Source organism: Notamacropus eugenii, chromosome 1, assembly GCF_028372415.1.
Source record: "Notamacropus eugenii isolate mMacEug1 chromosome 1, mMacEug1.pri_v2, whole genome shotgun sequence".
Lineage (NCBI taxonomy): Eukaryota > Metazoa > Chordata > Mammalia > Diprotodontia > Macropodidae > Notamacropus > Notamacropus eugenii.
The window spans coordinates 359,261,283-359,277,963 of NC_092872.1; the positions used below are offsets into that span (position 1 = coordinate 359,261,283).

At 34.5% G+C, this 16,681-nt stretch overlaps 1 pseudogene; it reads left to right on the plus strand.

The window, feature by feature from the left end:
- Positions 1–3,362: 3,362 nt before the first annotated feature.
- Positions 3,363–3,537, plus strand: LOC140525849 (DNA-directed RNA polymerases I, II, and III subunit RPABC5 pseudogene; annotated as a pseudogene).
- Positions 3,538–16,681: the final 13,144 nt, after the last annotated feature.

Sequence of the window (16,681 nt, forward strand, 5' to 3'; positions counted from 1 at the left end):
ACTTTGATCATCTGTAGTATTTAAAAGATTGGACAATGTGATCTCTACACTGTCTTCTCCCTCTAACATTTTGTGGTTTTATTTTTTTCTTTACACTGTAGTAGTTGAATATACTAGAAAGGAGCATAGTAAACTTTATAAACATTATTTTTGATTATTGGTTGATTTATCTCAACTTAATTGGGGGAAGCTATAATGTATCTCCTATTTATCTCTAACCAACATCTGTAGTCAGATTAAATGAGTCATAATTTATACATGCATGATGAAACGAATAAGTTTATTTTAGAGGGGAAAATCTATCAGTATGTAAATTAACTAATATGTATATATATACATATATATGTATATATATATGTATATGTATACATATGCATGAGTAAAACAATAATATTGGCAAATCCCTTAAAGGAGTACCATATGTATACACATATTTTAAAGAATTCAGTTGAGACCACCTACAGTATTTGGTTCTTTAAAAGTCATCTTACCTGGATCTTTGCATCTATGACAAAATTAATTACTTCATGGATTTTTTTTTTACTAATTGTCCCCCTGTGCTCTCAATATGAGAGATAACAAAGCATGTACTTTAATGAGTCAAAAAAGAACTAAGCTTTTCTTCCCTTATCCCCTGCTTCCTTCTTATTGTCCCCACCCACCCCAACTTTCATTCAGTGATATGATTATTTTGTATTTTTTGAAAAAGAACCATGAAATATTAGAACTAGAAAGAACCTTAGTGAATATCAACTCTAACCCCATTATTTTGCAAATACACTGAAGCTTTGGTTGGGAAATGTCTTATGCAAACACAGTAAATAAATTTGAACCCTGATCTCTTTGTTTCTAACCCCGCTATTTTTCTTCTACATCAGACATACTCCTTACTAGGAAGCCATTGATTTCCTGGCAGAAGCAATGAGAAGATTTATCTTTCTATTCTTCCTCCTAAACTTCTCTTAAAAGGCATTTTTTTCTGTGGTTCTGGAAATCCTTTTTTCATGGAGTCCTGGTTTCAATCTTACACTGTCCTTTCACTTTAGAACACATCAGTCATGTTAGCTAATGTAATGTACTGTGACTGACAAAACATGTGACTTGTCACTGCAGGATGTAACTGTAGGATGCATCACCAGGAATCTTTGGAAACCATAAGGAAGAGTTCTGCATATTTGTTTGGGGAAAGAGATGTCAGTTTTCGTCTTTTGTGGGAATCTTCACATGGTGAACATAAAACAACAACACTTAATTTAGTAGGGTAAATTTGAAGCTTTGGGAAAAGACAGAATTTTTTTCCTATGGAAGTACTGTTCATTTCTACAGGAGAAATTCGCATAAATATGCTCACAAATGCAGCATTCCCAATCACTAGCTTCACCAAGTAAATTCACCTTTTAAAGCTGAAAAAATTTAACTGCTAACTAAATATAGTTGCAGAATGAAAGACCTAGAAAGGGTTTCTATAAGTAAATCATCATCATTGTCATCATCATCACAATTTATACTTCTTAAATATTTTACAAATTCTGGAGTGAATTCCTCAAAATAGCCTTGTTCTATACCCAATTAATAGATGGAGGAGCCAAAGCTCAGCAACTTTTAGTGACTGTTGAGTATTTGATGGATTTTATAAGGAACAAGATCTATACTAACATGTTTGCTTGGTCTGGAATGGGGGTGGGAGGAAGATAAAGAATAGGAGCAGAAAACAGGTACAAACTACAGAGAATCATATTTCTATTCATTTAAAGGAAAATATCCCTACAGATCAGAGCCAGTCACAGTTGGAATGGTCTTTCTTGGGAAATGATGAATTCCCAATCACTTGTAGTCTTCATTTGGAGAATGGAAGATTATTTGTTAAGGATTCTATGGAAAAGATTTTGGTTCCACTAAGTGTTGCATTCTGGGTCTTCTTGCTAAGACTGGCATACCACTTATTGGGCATATTAAAATAGGCATTCTTATTCTTTTTAGTTAAATTTTATTTTAATGAAAAATTATTTCTCTCCACCCATTCATATAAATGGAAGAAAGAAAAAAAGAGAAAAGAAAAGAAAGCAGCGCAACAAATATGGGTAGTCAAGAAGAACAAAATCCCACCTTGTCCATATCCAAAAATTATATATCTCATTCTGCACTCTGAGTCCATCACCACTCTTTCAGTGGGTGAGTATTATATTTTATCTTTGGTCCTCTGGAAATTTGGTTTGTCATTGCATTGTGCAGATTTCTGAAATTTTTCCAAGTGTTTTTGTATATAACATTCAAAATGTATTTATTGCAACATTAATTGAAAAAAAAAACTTTTTGAGTTCCAAGTTCTTTCATTCCCTCTGACCTTCCATCCACTCATTGATAAGGCAAGCAATATGATATCAATTATACCTGTGAAGTCATGCAAAATATATTTCTATATTGGGCATGTTGCAAAAAAAGTAGCAAAGTAAGTGAAGAAAATATACTTTAACTTGTGTTCATCAGATCTCTTTATGGAGGGGGACAGCATTACAAATCATGTGTCTTTTGGAAATGTCCTGGATCTTTGCATTGATTGGAATAGCTACGTCTTTCACAGCTGGTTACCATTACAGCACTGCCATACTTGTATACCAAGTTTTTCAGGTTTGGCTAATTTTATATTCCATCAATTCACATAATTTTCCTAGACTTTTCTGAAACCGGTATGTATCACAATAGTATTCCATCAAACTTATATACACAACTTTATCAACTGTTCCCCAATTAATAGGCATCCTCTAAGTTTCCAATATTTTGCCACCACAAAAAAAGAGCTCTTATAAATATTATGTATATAGAAGTACTTTTCCCTTTTCCTTAATCTCTTTGTGCATTGCTGAGTCAAAAAGTATAGCGCTTTTGCATAGTTCTAAGTTGTTCTCAACGGTTCACAACTCCACCGATAATGCATTAGTGTACCAATTTTCCACAGGCCCTCCAATATTTATCACTTTCCTTTTCTGTCTCATTAGGTATGAAATGGTACCTCAGAGTTGTTTTAATTTACATTTCTCTCATCAATAGTGATTTAGAGTATTTTTTCATTGATGACTTTAATTTCTTCTGCTGCATGATGCTTGTTCTTATCCCTTGATCATTTATCAGTTGGAGAATGGCTCATTTTTTCATAAATTTTCTTCATTTTCCTTTATATTTGAGAAATGTTTTTGTCATAAATATGTACTAGAATCCACCCCCCACTTTACTGATTTCTTTCCAATGTTGGCTGCATTGGATTTGTTTGTTAAAAATGCTTTTAATTGTGGCTAGAACAAGGGCAGAAAAGGGACATCAGAGCGTGTGCCTCCCATTGGTGCCGTTGCCTCCTCACCTTCATCATGATCATCCCAGTGTGCTGCTTCATGAGCGGCAAGATTGTGGGTAGCAAGTGGGAGGCCTACTTGGGGCTGCTGCAGGTGGAGTACACCAAAGAAGATGCCCTGTGGATGCTGCCAGTGCTGCCAGTGGATGCTGCTGGCCCATGTGGACCTGATAGAGAAGCTTCTCAATTAGCTGTCCATGGAGAAATGAGTCCTCACACCTGAAGACTTGGCTCAGTCATCAGCTGTGTGTGTGGAGGACCCCAGGGAAAAGTGTCTTCATCACTGTAGACTTCAATCACCTATCTGTCACATATACCTGAAGACCTATACCTGAAGACTTGATCAGCTGTCAGCCATATAAAGGACCCTCCCCATCTCTGAAGGCCCATTATCTGTCACATGGAACAGACCCCATCCTTTAAGACACTGATCAACTATTTGTCATGTGGAAGAACCCTCATCCCTGAAGACCTTGATCAACTATCAGCCACATGGAGAAACCTCCTTTGAAGACCTCCATCCACTATTTGGCAGATTGAAGAGACCCCTTCCTTGAAGACCTCTATCAGTTATCTGTCACATAGGAGAGACCCATCCCTGAATGCCTTGATCAGCCGTCAGCCACATGGAGGACCTTCCATCCCTGAAGGCCTCCATCCACTGTTTGTCACATAGAAGAGGCCCTGTTCCCAAAGGCCCAACTCAGGTATCTTCCACAAGGCCTCCAGACATGGCAATAAACTCACTATTGGGGAAAAATACTTTTAATGTCATGCAATCAAAATTATTCATTTTACTTCCTGTGATCCTCGATATCTCTTGTTTGGTCAAAAACTCTTCTCTTATTCATAGATATGAAATATACATTTTTCCATATTCCCATAATGTCCTTATTGCATCACTCTTTTTGTTTCATCTAAACTTATTTGTTTTCAGTTTTCAACATTCACTTTCACAAAATTTTGAATTTCAAATTTTCTCTCAATCTCCCCTCTAGCCCTACACCAGGATAGCATGTATTCTGATTGCCCTTTCCTCCAATCTGCCCTCTCTTCTATCAATATCCCCCCCACCTTGTTCCCTCCTATTTTTCTGTAGGGTAACATAGATTTCTATATCACATTGCTTACGTATGTTGTTTCCTAGTTGCATGTAAAAACAACCTCTGACATATTTTTTTGAAGCTTTGAGTTCCACATTTTTTTTCCTTCCCCTCCCACCCACCCACATTGAGAAGGCAAGCAATTCAATAAAGGTTATACATGTGTGGTCATGCAAAACACCTCCTAACAGTGATCCTTCTAGTCTGTCTCTCCCTGCATGTATTGAATTCTCTCCATTGACCTGTCCCTTTACCAAAGTGTTTGCTCTCAATTACCCCTTTGCCTAATCTACTGTTCCTTCTATTATCCTCCTTCTCTAATCCCCTTTCCTCCTGTTTTCCTGTAAGGTAAGATAAACTTTCATACCTAAGTAAGTGTGTATTTTATTCCCTCCTGAAGCCAAATATGATTGAATGAAGGATCACTCATTCCTTCTCACCTTCTCTATCTTCCCTCCATTATGAATTTTTTTCTTTTCTCTTTTATCTGAAATGATTTACTGCATTTTGCTCCTCCCTTTCCCTTTCTTCTAGTACACTCCTCTCAGTCCTTGATTTTCTTTTATAGATATAATACCTTCATATTCAGCTTACATTGTGCCCCCTTTCTTCTCTGTCTCTCCATGTATATATATATGTATGTATATGTATATATATATTTATATACATGTATATACACATATACACACATACACACTCACAATACATATACATACACATATATACATATACATGTAAATATACACATATATAAACCCATGTATATATACATACATACACATGCATATCCATATGCATATCCATATGTACATACATATGCATATGCACACGCATATATACATATATGCATATACACATATGCACATATATATATGTGAACCTGTGTGTATATATGTGTGTATGTATGTGTATTATATACATGTATGTGTATATGTATATATCCTCCAAGTAACCTAATACTGAGAAATGTCTCATGAATTGTAAATATCATCCTCCATGTAGGAATGTAGATAGTTCAATTTTAATAATTTCCTTATGGTTTCTCTTTCCTGTTTACATTTTCATGCTTCTCTTGATTCTTGTATTTGAAAGTCAAATTTTATATTCAGCTCTGTTCTTTTCAATAAGAATGCTTGGAAGTGCTCTATTTCACTGAAGTTCCAGTTTTTTCCCTGAAGTATTATAGTCAGTGTTGCTTGGTAGGTGATTCTTGGTTTTAATCCTATCTCCTTTGAATTCAGGAATATCATATTCCAAGCCCTCTGATCCCTTAGTGTAAAAGCTGCTAAATCTTGTGTTATTCTGATTGTGTTTCCACAATACTTGAATTGTTTCTTTCTGGATGATTGTAATATTTTCTCCCTCACCTGGGAACTCTGGAATTTGGCTACAATATATTAGGAGTTTTTCTTTTGAGAATCTCTTTCAGGTGGTAAATGGTGGATTCTATCCACTTCTATTTTACCCTCTGGTTCTAGAATATCAGGGTAGTTTTCCTTGATAATTCCTTGAAATTACTTTTTTTTTGATCATGGCTTTCAGGTAATTCAATAATTTCAAAAATTATTTCTCTTGGGTCCATTTTCCAGTTCAGTTGTTTTTCCAATGAGATACTTCTCACTGTCTTCTGTTTTTTCTGTCTTTTGGTTTTGCTTTATAATTTCTTGATTTCTCATAAAGTTATTAGCTTCGATTTGCTCCACTCTAATTTTTAAAGAATTATTTTCTTCAGTGAGCTTTTGGACCTCCTTTTCCATTTGATTTATTCTGCTTTTTAAGGTATTCTTCTCCTCATTGACTTTTTGGACCTCTTTTGCCATTTAAGTTACTCTAATTTTAAAGATGTTGTTTTGTTCAGCATTTTTGGGAGTTTCCTTTAGCACACTGTTGGCTTCTTTTTCATAATTTTCTTGCATCACTAATATTTCTCTTCTCAATTTTTCCTCTGTTTCTTTCATTTGATTTCCAGTATATTTTTCAGCTCTTCTATGGCATCAGACCAATTCATATTTTTCTTAGAGGGTTTGGATAAAGGAGCTTTTGGCCTTATTGTTTTCTTCTGACTGTATGTAAGAAAATACCTTTTCACAGAGAAAGTAAGAATCTATAATCTGTTTCTTTTTCCCCGTTTGCTCATTTTCCCAGCCAAATACTTGACTTTTGAGCTTTGAAAAGTGGAGGGCTCCAGAAGCAGCCTCTGGTCCAACAGTAGATGCAGACACCCTGGGGCTGGGGCTGGGGTTGCAACTGGACCATGACCTCTCTCAGTCAGGTAGGAGACTCTTCCCACTGATCTTTGGAACTATCTTTGAGCTCCTTCATGACCTGAGACCACTGCACACTTTTTGGGAAGGTTTTCGATGTAGAGGCCTTGACTTTGATGTCTTCCTCTGATGGTATGCTTTGTTTTTCCTCATCTGAAAGACCTAAGAAATTACCTTTTCACCAAGAAAGTAACCTTCTATAGTCTTATTTTTTCCCCTTTTTTGGGCATTTTCCCAGTCATTTGCTTGACTTTTGAGTCCTTTGTCAAGTGGAGAGTGTACTCTAGGGACCTATAAATTCTCAGTTCCTCCAAGGTGGCACAATCAAGGGAGAGGAGTTACTCCTCTCCTGGCCTGCACTGTGGTGTATGAGCAACCACAAGTACTCTTTTCTGCTCTGGATGTAAGATTCCCTCTCCATAGCCACAATAGTTCCACCATGCCAGCACTCCTCTTCACCCTAGGACCACCGCTCAGAGCCGAGATCCAGATGAGCTGTTCAATTCACTCATTGTCTTTAATCTGAGGGCTCTAAAAGTAGATGCTGCTGCCATCCTGAAGCCAGGGTTAGGACAGGACCACTTTTCCCTCTCACCCAGGTGAAACAGCTTTCTTGCTGACCTTTGAAGCTCTCTTTGGTGTTTGTAGGTAGAGAAATCTATTGAGCACAAGTCTTTTTTTATCAGGAATGCTTGAAAGTTCTCTACTTCATTAAATATCCATGTTCCCCCGAAAGATTATATTCAGTTTTTCTGTGTAGGTTATTCTTTATTGTGATCTTAGCTTATTTGCCTTTTGCAATATGATATTCCAAATTTTCTTCTCCTTTAATGAGGTAGCTTCTAAGTCTTATGTGATCCTGACTCTGGCTTTATGATATATAAACAATTTCTTCTGTTATATGTTTTTTTTATTACTTTGTTTTTTTTTCTTTTTCTTTTTTTCTTCTGTTGTTTTTGCTCTTGTGGTTGTTGTTGTTGTTAAATTTTACTTTAGACTCAAATGCCAGAACACAAATACAGACGAGAAAAAAATAATCAAAAACATATCATAAACTTAAATTTTGAAACAAATAAAAAGCAAAAAATAAACATGTTGTATTGTATAACCAAGCACCCTGATACTTCCAAGATGGTCTGCTGTCACAGGTTCTTTGATCTACTTTTCTGAAAGGTAACTGTTCAGGAGTTAACAATCATTTTAATCAAGAACATACATCATTGACTTAGTTCAGGGGAAAAAGTTGGCACCCTGAACTTCAGAGAAAATACAAAGAAGTAATAATCAACGGAGAGGACTTCCAAGTATCTGACTGTAAGTAATATATACATCATAGAACAACAGACAAATGCAACTATCTGACCATATACACACAGTTACTAGAGAGAGAGAGACACCAATATCTGGTTTTCACAGCCAGGGGGCAACTTAGCAGCTTCCCAGAGTCTCATTTAGACAAACAAACGCTTGCAATGAGTAAGCCCCAAAAGTAAAACCTCACCTCAGAGAATTTATACATTTTCAGAGTCAGGGGGCATCACAACCCTTGAGAACCAGTTCCTCATTAGAAAATTAACAAAAGGTACTTGAGGTCTATTAATGGCCAAGGAAGATTTAATTGACATTACGTGTTATAACATGTGCATAACGGAACATGAGAGGATTCACATTATGTAACAATAAGTTTTCATTTCAAGAAAATCTGTATGATACATAGTACTCATTGTGCTGAAAATTGTTCATCTGTTCTTTGCTTTATTGTGAGTTCTTTTGTTCTCTGCTGTGCACTTTTTTACTTTGTTCTTTCCCACCTCTCCTAAACTCCCCAGATGGCTACAATAAAGTTTAGATATGTTTCTCCATAGCCATAGATATATACATACACACACACACACACACACACACACATATATGTATATACATATATACATACATACACTTTCTCAAGCATATTCTATTCCTGATCTTTGTTTTTTTTACGTTTGTGCTTATCTTTGGTTTCCTATCCCTCCTACCTCCTCTATTTTACTTCTACCCCCTACCTTGCCGTCCTTTTCTTTGCCTACCCCACTCCAAGAATCTCTCCCCTATCTTCTTATTTCCATAAATCTAAATACCCATCTATATACTCTTTTATCTATCCCTTCTCCCTCCCCTCTAAAGATGCCTCCCTTGCCCTCTCCCCCCATTCCTATGTCCATATCATTTTATTTCTTCTGAATTTAGAAGACTTTTATACTCAGTCTTTGGTATGTACCTTATGTTTCTCTTGGTTTTTATGTGTTAAATTTTCTATTAAGTTCATGATTTTTTAAAGAAAGTCTTGAAAATCTGAGAGTTTAATCAAATGTCTATTTCTTTTTCTATTCAGGATAATACTTGACTTTGCATGGTATGATATTTTTGGCTAGAGCCCCAGTTCTTTCCCTCCTCAGTATATCATGTTCCAAGACCTGCAGTCCTTTAACATCTCTGCTGCTAGGTCTTGGGAGCATCTAATTGTGGAACCACCTTATTTAAATCCTTTTCATCTTGATGCTTTTAATACTTTATCTTTGAGTGGAGGGTTTCAGAATTTGACTATGATATTTCTATGAGTTTTTCTCATAGAATCTCTTAAGTAATGATCAATGGATATTTTCTCTATTTCTACTTCCCCCCACCCCCCTTGTTCTAATGATTCAGAACATTTTTATTTAATTATTTCTTGTATTATTCTATCAAGATTCTTTTTTTGATCATAACTTTCAGTTACCTTGATTATTTTTATATTTTCTATTTTTTATCTGTTCTCCAAATCTGTTCTTTTTTCTTATAAGATGTTTCACTTTCTCTTCTATTTTTCCATTATTCATACTTTGTTTAATTATTTCTTGATCTCTTAAAATTTTGCTGACTTCACTTTACCCAATTCTAATTTTCAAGGTGTCATTTTATTCCTTAAGATTCTGGATTGTATTTTCTAATTGGTTGACTTTCCTTTCATAACCTCCTTGTTTTTCTTTGATTATTCTTATTTTTTTTTTACCTTTATCTCTGTCATTTGTTTTTTAAACTCTTTTTAAAGATATCCTAAAAATTCTTTTTGGGCAAGTGACCATTTGATGTTATTACTCCTTGGGGGTTTCTTTACTTCAATATCCTCCTCTGAAAATGAACCCCTGTCATCTTTTTTCCCCTAATAGTTTTCTATGGTTGTGTTCTTTCTCCTTTGCCTGTACATTTTTTGTGAAAATACCTTAATTTTTGTAATCATCTCTGGCCCTGGAGTATGGGAAATGGTGCCTCTTGTCCCAGATCTTCAGTTCTCCCCTCCTGTCTGGAACCAAAGCCAAATCTCTTACCTCCTGCAAGTGACCACAGCCAGGGGCTTTCTGCCTCATTCTTCTGCACTCACCTGAATGTGCTGAATATTTTTCACCTCTGCTGTTCTTTGAAGCACAACTGAGTCTGGTGTTCCTTATCAGCAGAGGTTCCCTCAATCTTCCTGGACTCAAATGTCCAATTCCCCTCACTATGCAGGGAGAGAAATTTCCTGTGAATGGGGCCAAGGCACCCCTGAAACCAACTAACCCCAGGGTTTGCTGCTTGTTGTTTAAGTGATTTGCTGTTAAAGTGAGTTGTTGTTAAAGTGGATCCTAGTCTGGAGGTATTAACTCTTCACAGGGACCAAACCTAATCCTATAATTTTTCTTCCTTCTCAAATTTGTCCCAGAAAGATCAGGGTAGTACCCCTATCCTTATTTATCTCCACCCACACTTTGTTTGCCCTAATTTGCTATTGTAACTTTTGTGAGGAAAAATCTTGAAAGCTTGGAATTTTCTGCCTTACTCTGCCATCTTCCTAGGATCTACTCTCAACAATTTCTTTGTAACTGCTTGAAGTATTTTCTTTTTACCTGGATGTTTTAGAATTTAGCTGTAATATCCCTGAAAGTTTTCATTTGAGGATCTATTTCATGAGGTCATCAGTGAATTCTTTCCATTTCTATTTTACCCTCTGATTCTAGAGACAATTTTCTTCATATTTTTTTGAAATATGATATGTAGCTTCTTTCTTTTATGATGGCTTTCAGAAAGTTCAGTAAGTCTTAAATTAACTCTCCTCCATCTATTTTCCCTGTTAGTTGAGGTTTTTTTTTCTGATAAGATGTTTCACATTTCTTTTCTTTTTTTCATTCTTTTGACTTTGTTTTATCCTTTCTTAACCTCTCATGAAGTCATTAGCTGATAACACCCATTTTTTTAAAGGAATGTTTTTATTCAGTGTTCTTTTTTACAGTTTCCTATTTAAAAAATTCTGCTTTTTAAGTTATTTTCATTAGTTAAGTTTTCTTTTTCTTTTTCCACTTGGCAGTTCTTTTATTTAATGTGTTATTTTCTTCAATTTTTTTTTGCCTCTTTTAACCAAGCTGTCAATTGTCTTTTCAAAAATTTTCTTTCATTGCTCTCCTTCCCTAATTTCCTTCCCTATTTTCCTTTCTATCACTCTTAATTTATTTTTTTTAATTGGGGGAATGTTATGTCTTCCATTAATTTTTATGGAGCTTGTGTCCAAACTACTCTCTTTTTCCCCTTTGAGTCTTTACTTGTAGCTATTTTGACGTCATTGTCTTCTTCTGAGCTTGTGCTTTAAACTTCTCTCTCATCATAGTAATTTTTTTTATTCTTGGATTATTTTTTTCTTGTTATTTGCTCAAATTTCCAATGTACTTCTTGACTTTGAAAGTTATGTTAATTTTTGTCTCCATTTCCAGTTGGTGGTGATGTTAGTGGGATGCACTATTTCTGATTTTAAACTTTTTGCACTCCTATTTTCAAAGCTAGTTCTAGGGTTTAGAAATGTAATGCTTCAAAAGTGGTGTGATCCATGGAGAGGCATGGTCACTGCTCTTTTTTGTATGTACCCTGGCCTTACCTAAGAGGGGTACATATTCCCTTGGAATAAAGTAATAATATTCCTCAGAATCCCATTTTCCTTGGGAACAAAAGTCATATAACTCCTCAGGGTTTGAATAGCAAGCAATATTCCTCCTCAGGGTCCCTAATCTTTTGTGATTGAAAGCTTTCTTCTACACTCTGGAAATGTGACCCTGGTTCCATGAAAAAATAAATGTAATCAATGAAGTTGCCAAACAGTGTCCTATCCTATGCCTAGTGCTAGTACAAGGGTCCCCTGTAACCTCTTTTTTGACCAATTTTCCAATACTCTTACTTGTCTATGCCTTGAGAACTTCTGAAGCTGCTGCTGTTGTGCTGTGGTTGCCACCAAACTTACTGGTGAGGTTACCACCATGTAGGTCACAGGACAGCCCCACTTCAGTGTCAGAGATCTCACTTTCTGACCTTTTAAGTTAAGACTGCAAAAATATCTAACTCTGATATTTTGTTGGCTCTGCCACTCCAGAATTTGATTTGAGGCATTATTTTGAAGTTGTTTTCAAAAGAATGTTAGGAGAGTTCAAGTGCTTCCTATATTCTACCATCTTGCCTCCACCATTGGATGTCTCCAATTCTAGTATTGTTATTGTAAAAAAAGTATTCACTTTGATCTATTCATTTCACTCTATAGCAGTTCAAACAAGTTTTCTCAGGTTTCACTGAAACTATCCCTCTCATTTCTTATGGTATAATAGTATTTCTTCATATTGTCATAAGACAATTTCTTCATCCATTCCGAAATTATGACCACCCCATTAATTTCCAGATGTTATTACAGAAGAGCTGCTATAGACTGTTTTGTACAATGTGAGTCCTTTCCCTTTTTCTTCGATGTCTGTGTGGGATAGGACAGTATTGGTACTACTAAGACCAAAGGTATGAATGGTTTAATTACTTTTGAGTCAGAGACACAAATTAATTTCTATAATTATTGGACCAATTCACTGTTCTACTAACAGTATATTAATTTGTGTGTTTTCTCACAGTCCTTCCAACATGTCTCATTTTCCTCTTTTGTTAGTACACCAATACAATAGCTATGAGTTGGAATCTCAGAACTATTGTAGTCTGCATTTTTATAATAATTAGCAATTTGGATAATAATGTTTTCTGTAGCTATTGATAGCTTGAATTATTTTCTTTGACTACTTGTCATTTGGGGAATGACTCCTATTCTTACACATTTGAGCTAGTTATCCATCTTGGAAATAAGACCTTTATTCAAGAAACTTTTTAAATTATGGTTTCCTGATTCCTTTCTAATTTTGACTTCATTGACCTTGATTGTATGAAAAAAAAATCTTTCTTTTAAGTGAACAAAATGTCTCCACATATCTTTTGTAAGTCACTGTATTCCTTGTTTGGTCATATCCATAGTTCAACAAGGTAATTTCTTCATTATTCATCTAACTCATTTATAATTTTATTCCTTATGTCTAAGTCATGTACCTATTTGGAACTTATTTTGGCATAGGTGTGAAGTGATAATCTACACTTAGTTTATGCCATAATGCTTTTCAGTTTTGTGAGCACTTTTTGTTGAATACTGAGTTTTTACCCTAATACCTAGGATTTTTGGATTTGTAAATACTATTACTTTTCTAATTTGCCTCTGCATGTTGTTTACTTCAACTATTTAACTGATCAACTTTTTCTTAACTAGTACCAAATCATTTTGATGATTGCTAAATTGTAATACAGTTTGTGATGTGGTCCTGGTGGGTCCTTTTCTTTCCCATTGTTTCTCAACGTTTTCCTTGAGAGTTTTAACATTTTATTCAATCAGAATATTTTATCACTCTGTATAATAATTCTTTTGTCATTTGGTTGGTATAGCATTGAATAAGTAAATTAATTTGAATTGCCTTGGAGTTTTATTACATTAGCTCAGCTTGCCCATAAACAACTAATATTTTTTAATTGTTTAGTTCTATGTTTATTTCTATAACTAGTGTTTTTTTCTTATATTCATATAGTTCCTGTTCTTATGTAACTTAGTAGGTTGTTTCCCAATAATTTTATGTAATCTTTGGTATTTTATGTATTCTGAGGTGTTTATAAAAGGAACTTAATTTATGGTTTCTTCCTGCAGATTGTTTTGTCATTTAAAAAAATCACATTGTTGTAGGCTTTGTGTTTATTGTCTTTCTAGTTCTGCTAATTTTAATTACTTCCATGTTTGGCAGTATTTGTTATTTCTTAAAACATAGCAATATTCTATCACATTTAGCTCAATTGTTTTAGACATTCCCCAAGTGCTGGGCGGTTATTCTGTTTGGGTTCTGTGTTGTCATAAAACATATGTTGCTATAAATATTTATTTTTTGTCATTGACCTTTACAGTAGAATCTTTGCATCAATTGGTATTGACACTTTAGTTTCTCTGATGACATGGTCTTCTTCAACAGTGAAGGACGAACGCATTCACTTTTTTGCATAATTTTAAAATTTATTTCTAGAATAGATGTATCTATTCATAGCTGTATGTAGAATTTATTATTTTGGGGTTTTAAGGTTCATAGTTTATGTGGGACAGATTCATAGTAGCAAACCCAGCACCATCAATCTTGACAAGCGAGAGTATCTATAACATTTATACCTTTGTATTTGTATCTCTATGGATCTTCATTTTACAAAAGAAGAAATTGAGTTTCAGAGAGGGTGATTTAACAGTACTTTCAAGCTATCAAATATCAGAGTTGGTACTTGAATTGCATTCCATGCCCTGACATTTTACCCTCCAAATGGCTTCGTGACTCCAAGTCCAGTACTATATTCATTTCACAATACTACCTCCCATGTTGGTAAAAGATGCAAAAATCACTCCTTTGGAAAATGACTTGAAAAAACTGGAATATTTAGTCTGAATAAGAGAAGACACAGGGTAGAACATTAGAGTTCTCTTCAAGAATTTGAAGAACTATTCTGTTAGATGAGGAATTCGATTTGGTTTTCTTAGCCCCAAAGGCCAGAAGCAGAAGCAATGGGGAGGTGTTAAAGGTAGGTGACATCCAAATATGGATGAGGGAAACATTTTAACAATCAGAATTGTCACTAAGTGCAATACAATGCTCAGAGTTATAGTGGCTGCCCATTCATTAAAGTTTTTGATGGTAGTTTCTTGGGAATGTTTTAGAAGAGATTTATGGCCAGATTTGAATTCAGAGTAGGTAGCCTTTGAGATCTTTTCTAACTGAAAACATTATTTAATTCTAATGAATGGACTAAAAAAAAGATTGTATCAGGAGAAGAGGAAAACAAGAGATAGAATAGGATAAAATACATCACAGGAAAAGGTGCAAAGAACGATTACAGTTGAGGGAAAGAAGGAGTGAGTGACCATTGTTTGAATCTAACTCATTAGATTTGGCTCAAAGAAGTTATGGCATATACACTCAATTGGGCATAAAAATTTTTATTACTCTATAGGGAAGCTGGAGGAGACAGAGGAAAGAGAAGAGAAAGGGTGGATAGAAGGCAGGGAAGAAGGGAGGAAAGAAGTAGTAGGGGAAAGGGAAACAAAATGGAGTGGGGCTGATAGAAGGGAAGGGAGATTAAGGGAGATGGTGGTCAGAAGAAAAACACTGCTAAGGCAGGAAAAGGTAAAAGGAGATACAAAAGTATAAAATGGGAGGGTAAGGATGGAGAGAAAGACACAGTTAGTAATCATAATTGTGAGTGTGAATGTGATGAACTCTCCCATAAAACAGAAGAGAGCACAGTGGATTAAAATAAAAATATTGTCCTAGAATGTGTTGTTTACAAGAAACACATTTGATGCAGAAAGATACACACAGTAAAAGAACAGAGGCTGAAGGAGAATATATTATGCTTCAGCTTAAATTTAAAAAAGTAGGAGTGTCAATAATTATCTCAGACAAAGCAAAAACAAGAAAGATCAAATTAAAAGAGACAAGGAAGTAAACTAATCTTGCTAATACATACATACATACATATATATATATATATATGTATGTATATATATACACACACACACACATACACGTATATATATTTTTTTTCCTCAGTGATACATGGCACCTACACAAAAATTCACCTTGTATTGAGGCAAAAGACCTCTCCATCCAATGTAGAAAAGCAGAAATATTAAACGCATCCTATTCAGATCATGATGAAATAAAAATATGTATAAAAAGGTCCAGGGAAAGATAGACTAAAATTAATTTAGAGTAAATAATCTAATCCTACAGAATGACTGGATCAAACAATAAATCATGAAGTAATGAAAAACTTCATCCAAGAAAATGATATTAATGAGACGACATAGGAAAATATATGAAATGCAGCCAAAACAGTTGTTAGGGAAAATTCTATATTTCTAAATGTTTAAATAAATAAAATAGAGAAAGAGGAGATCAATGAATTAGGCATGCAACTAAAAAAATAGAAAAAAACAAATTAAAAATTTCCAATTAAATAGCAAAATAAAAATTCTGAAAATTAAAGGAGAGATGAATAAAGTTGAAATTCATAAAACCATTGAAGTAGGAAATAAAAGTAGGAGTGGTTTTAAGAAAGAAATCAATAAAGCAGACAAACCTTTAGTTAGTTTGATTAAAAGGAAGAAAATAAAATTTCTGGCATCAAAAATGAAAAGGATGAATTCATCACCAAAAGAAGAGGAATATAAAGCAATAATTGAGTTATTTTCCCCAACTATATGCCAATGAATCTGATGAGCTAAGTGAATATTTATTAATATTTACAAAATATTTACAAAAAATACAAATTGCCCAGATTAACAAAAGGGGAAAGAAAATAGTTAAATGATCCCATTTCAGAAAAAAAAGAAAGAAAGAAAAAGAATTTGAACAAGCTATCAATGAACTCCAGAAGAAAAAAAAATATCCAGGGTCAGATGGTTTCACAAGTTAATTCTACTAAACATTCAAAGAAAAATTAATTTCAATATTATTTAAACTATTTTGAAAAATTGGCAAAGGAGTCCTAACAAATAAGTTTTTTGTCACAAATATGGTGCTGATTCTTAAATCAGTAGGAGCCAA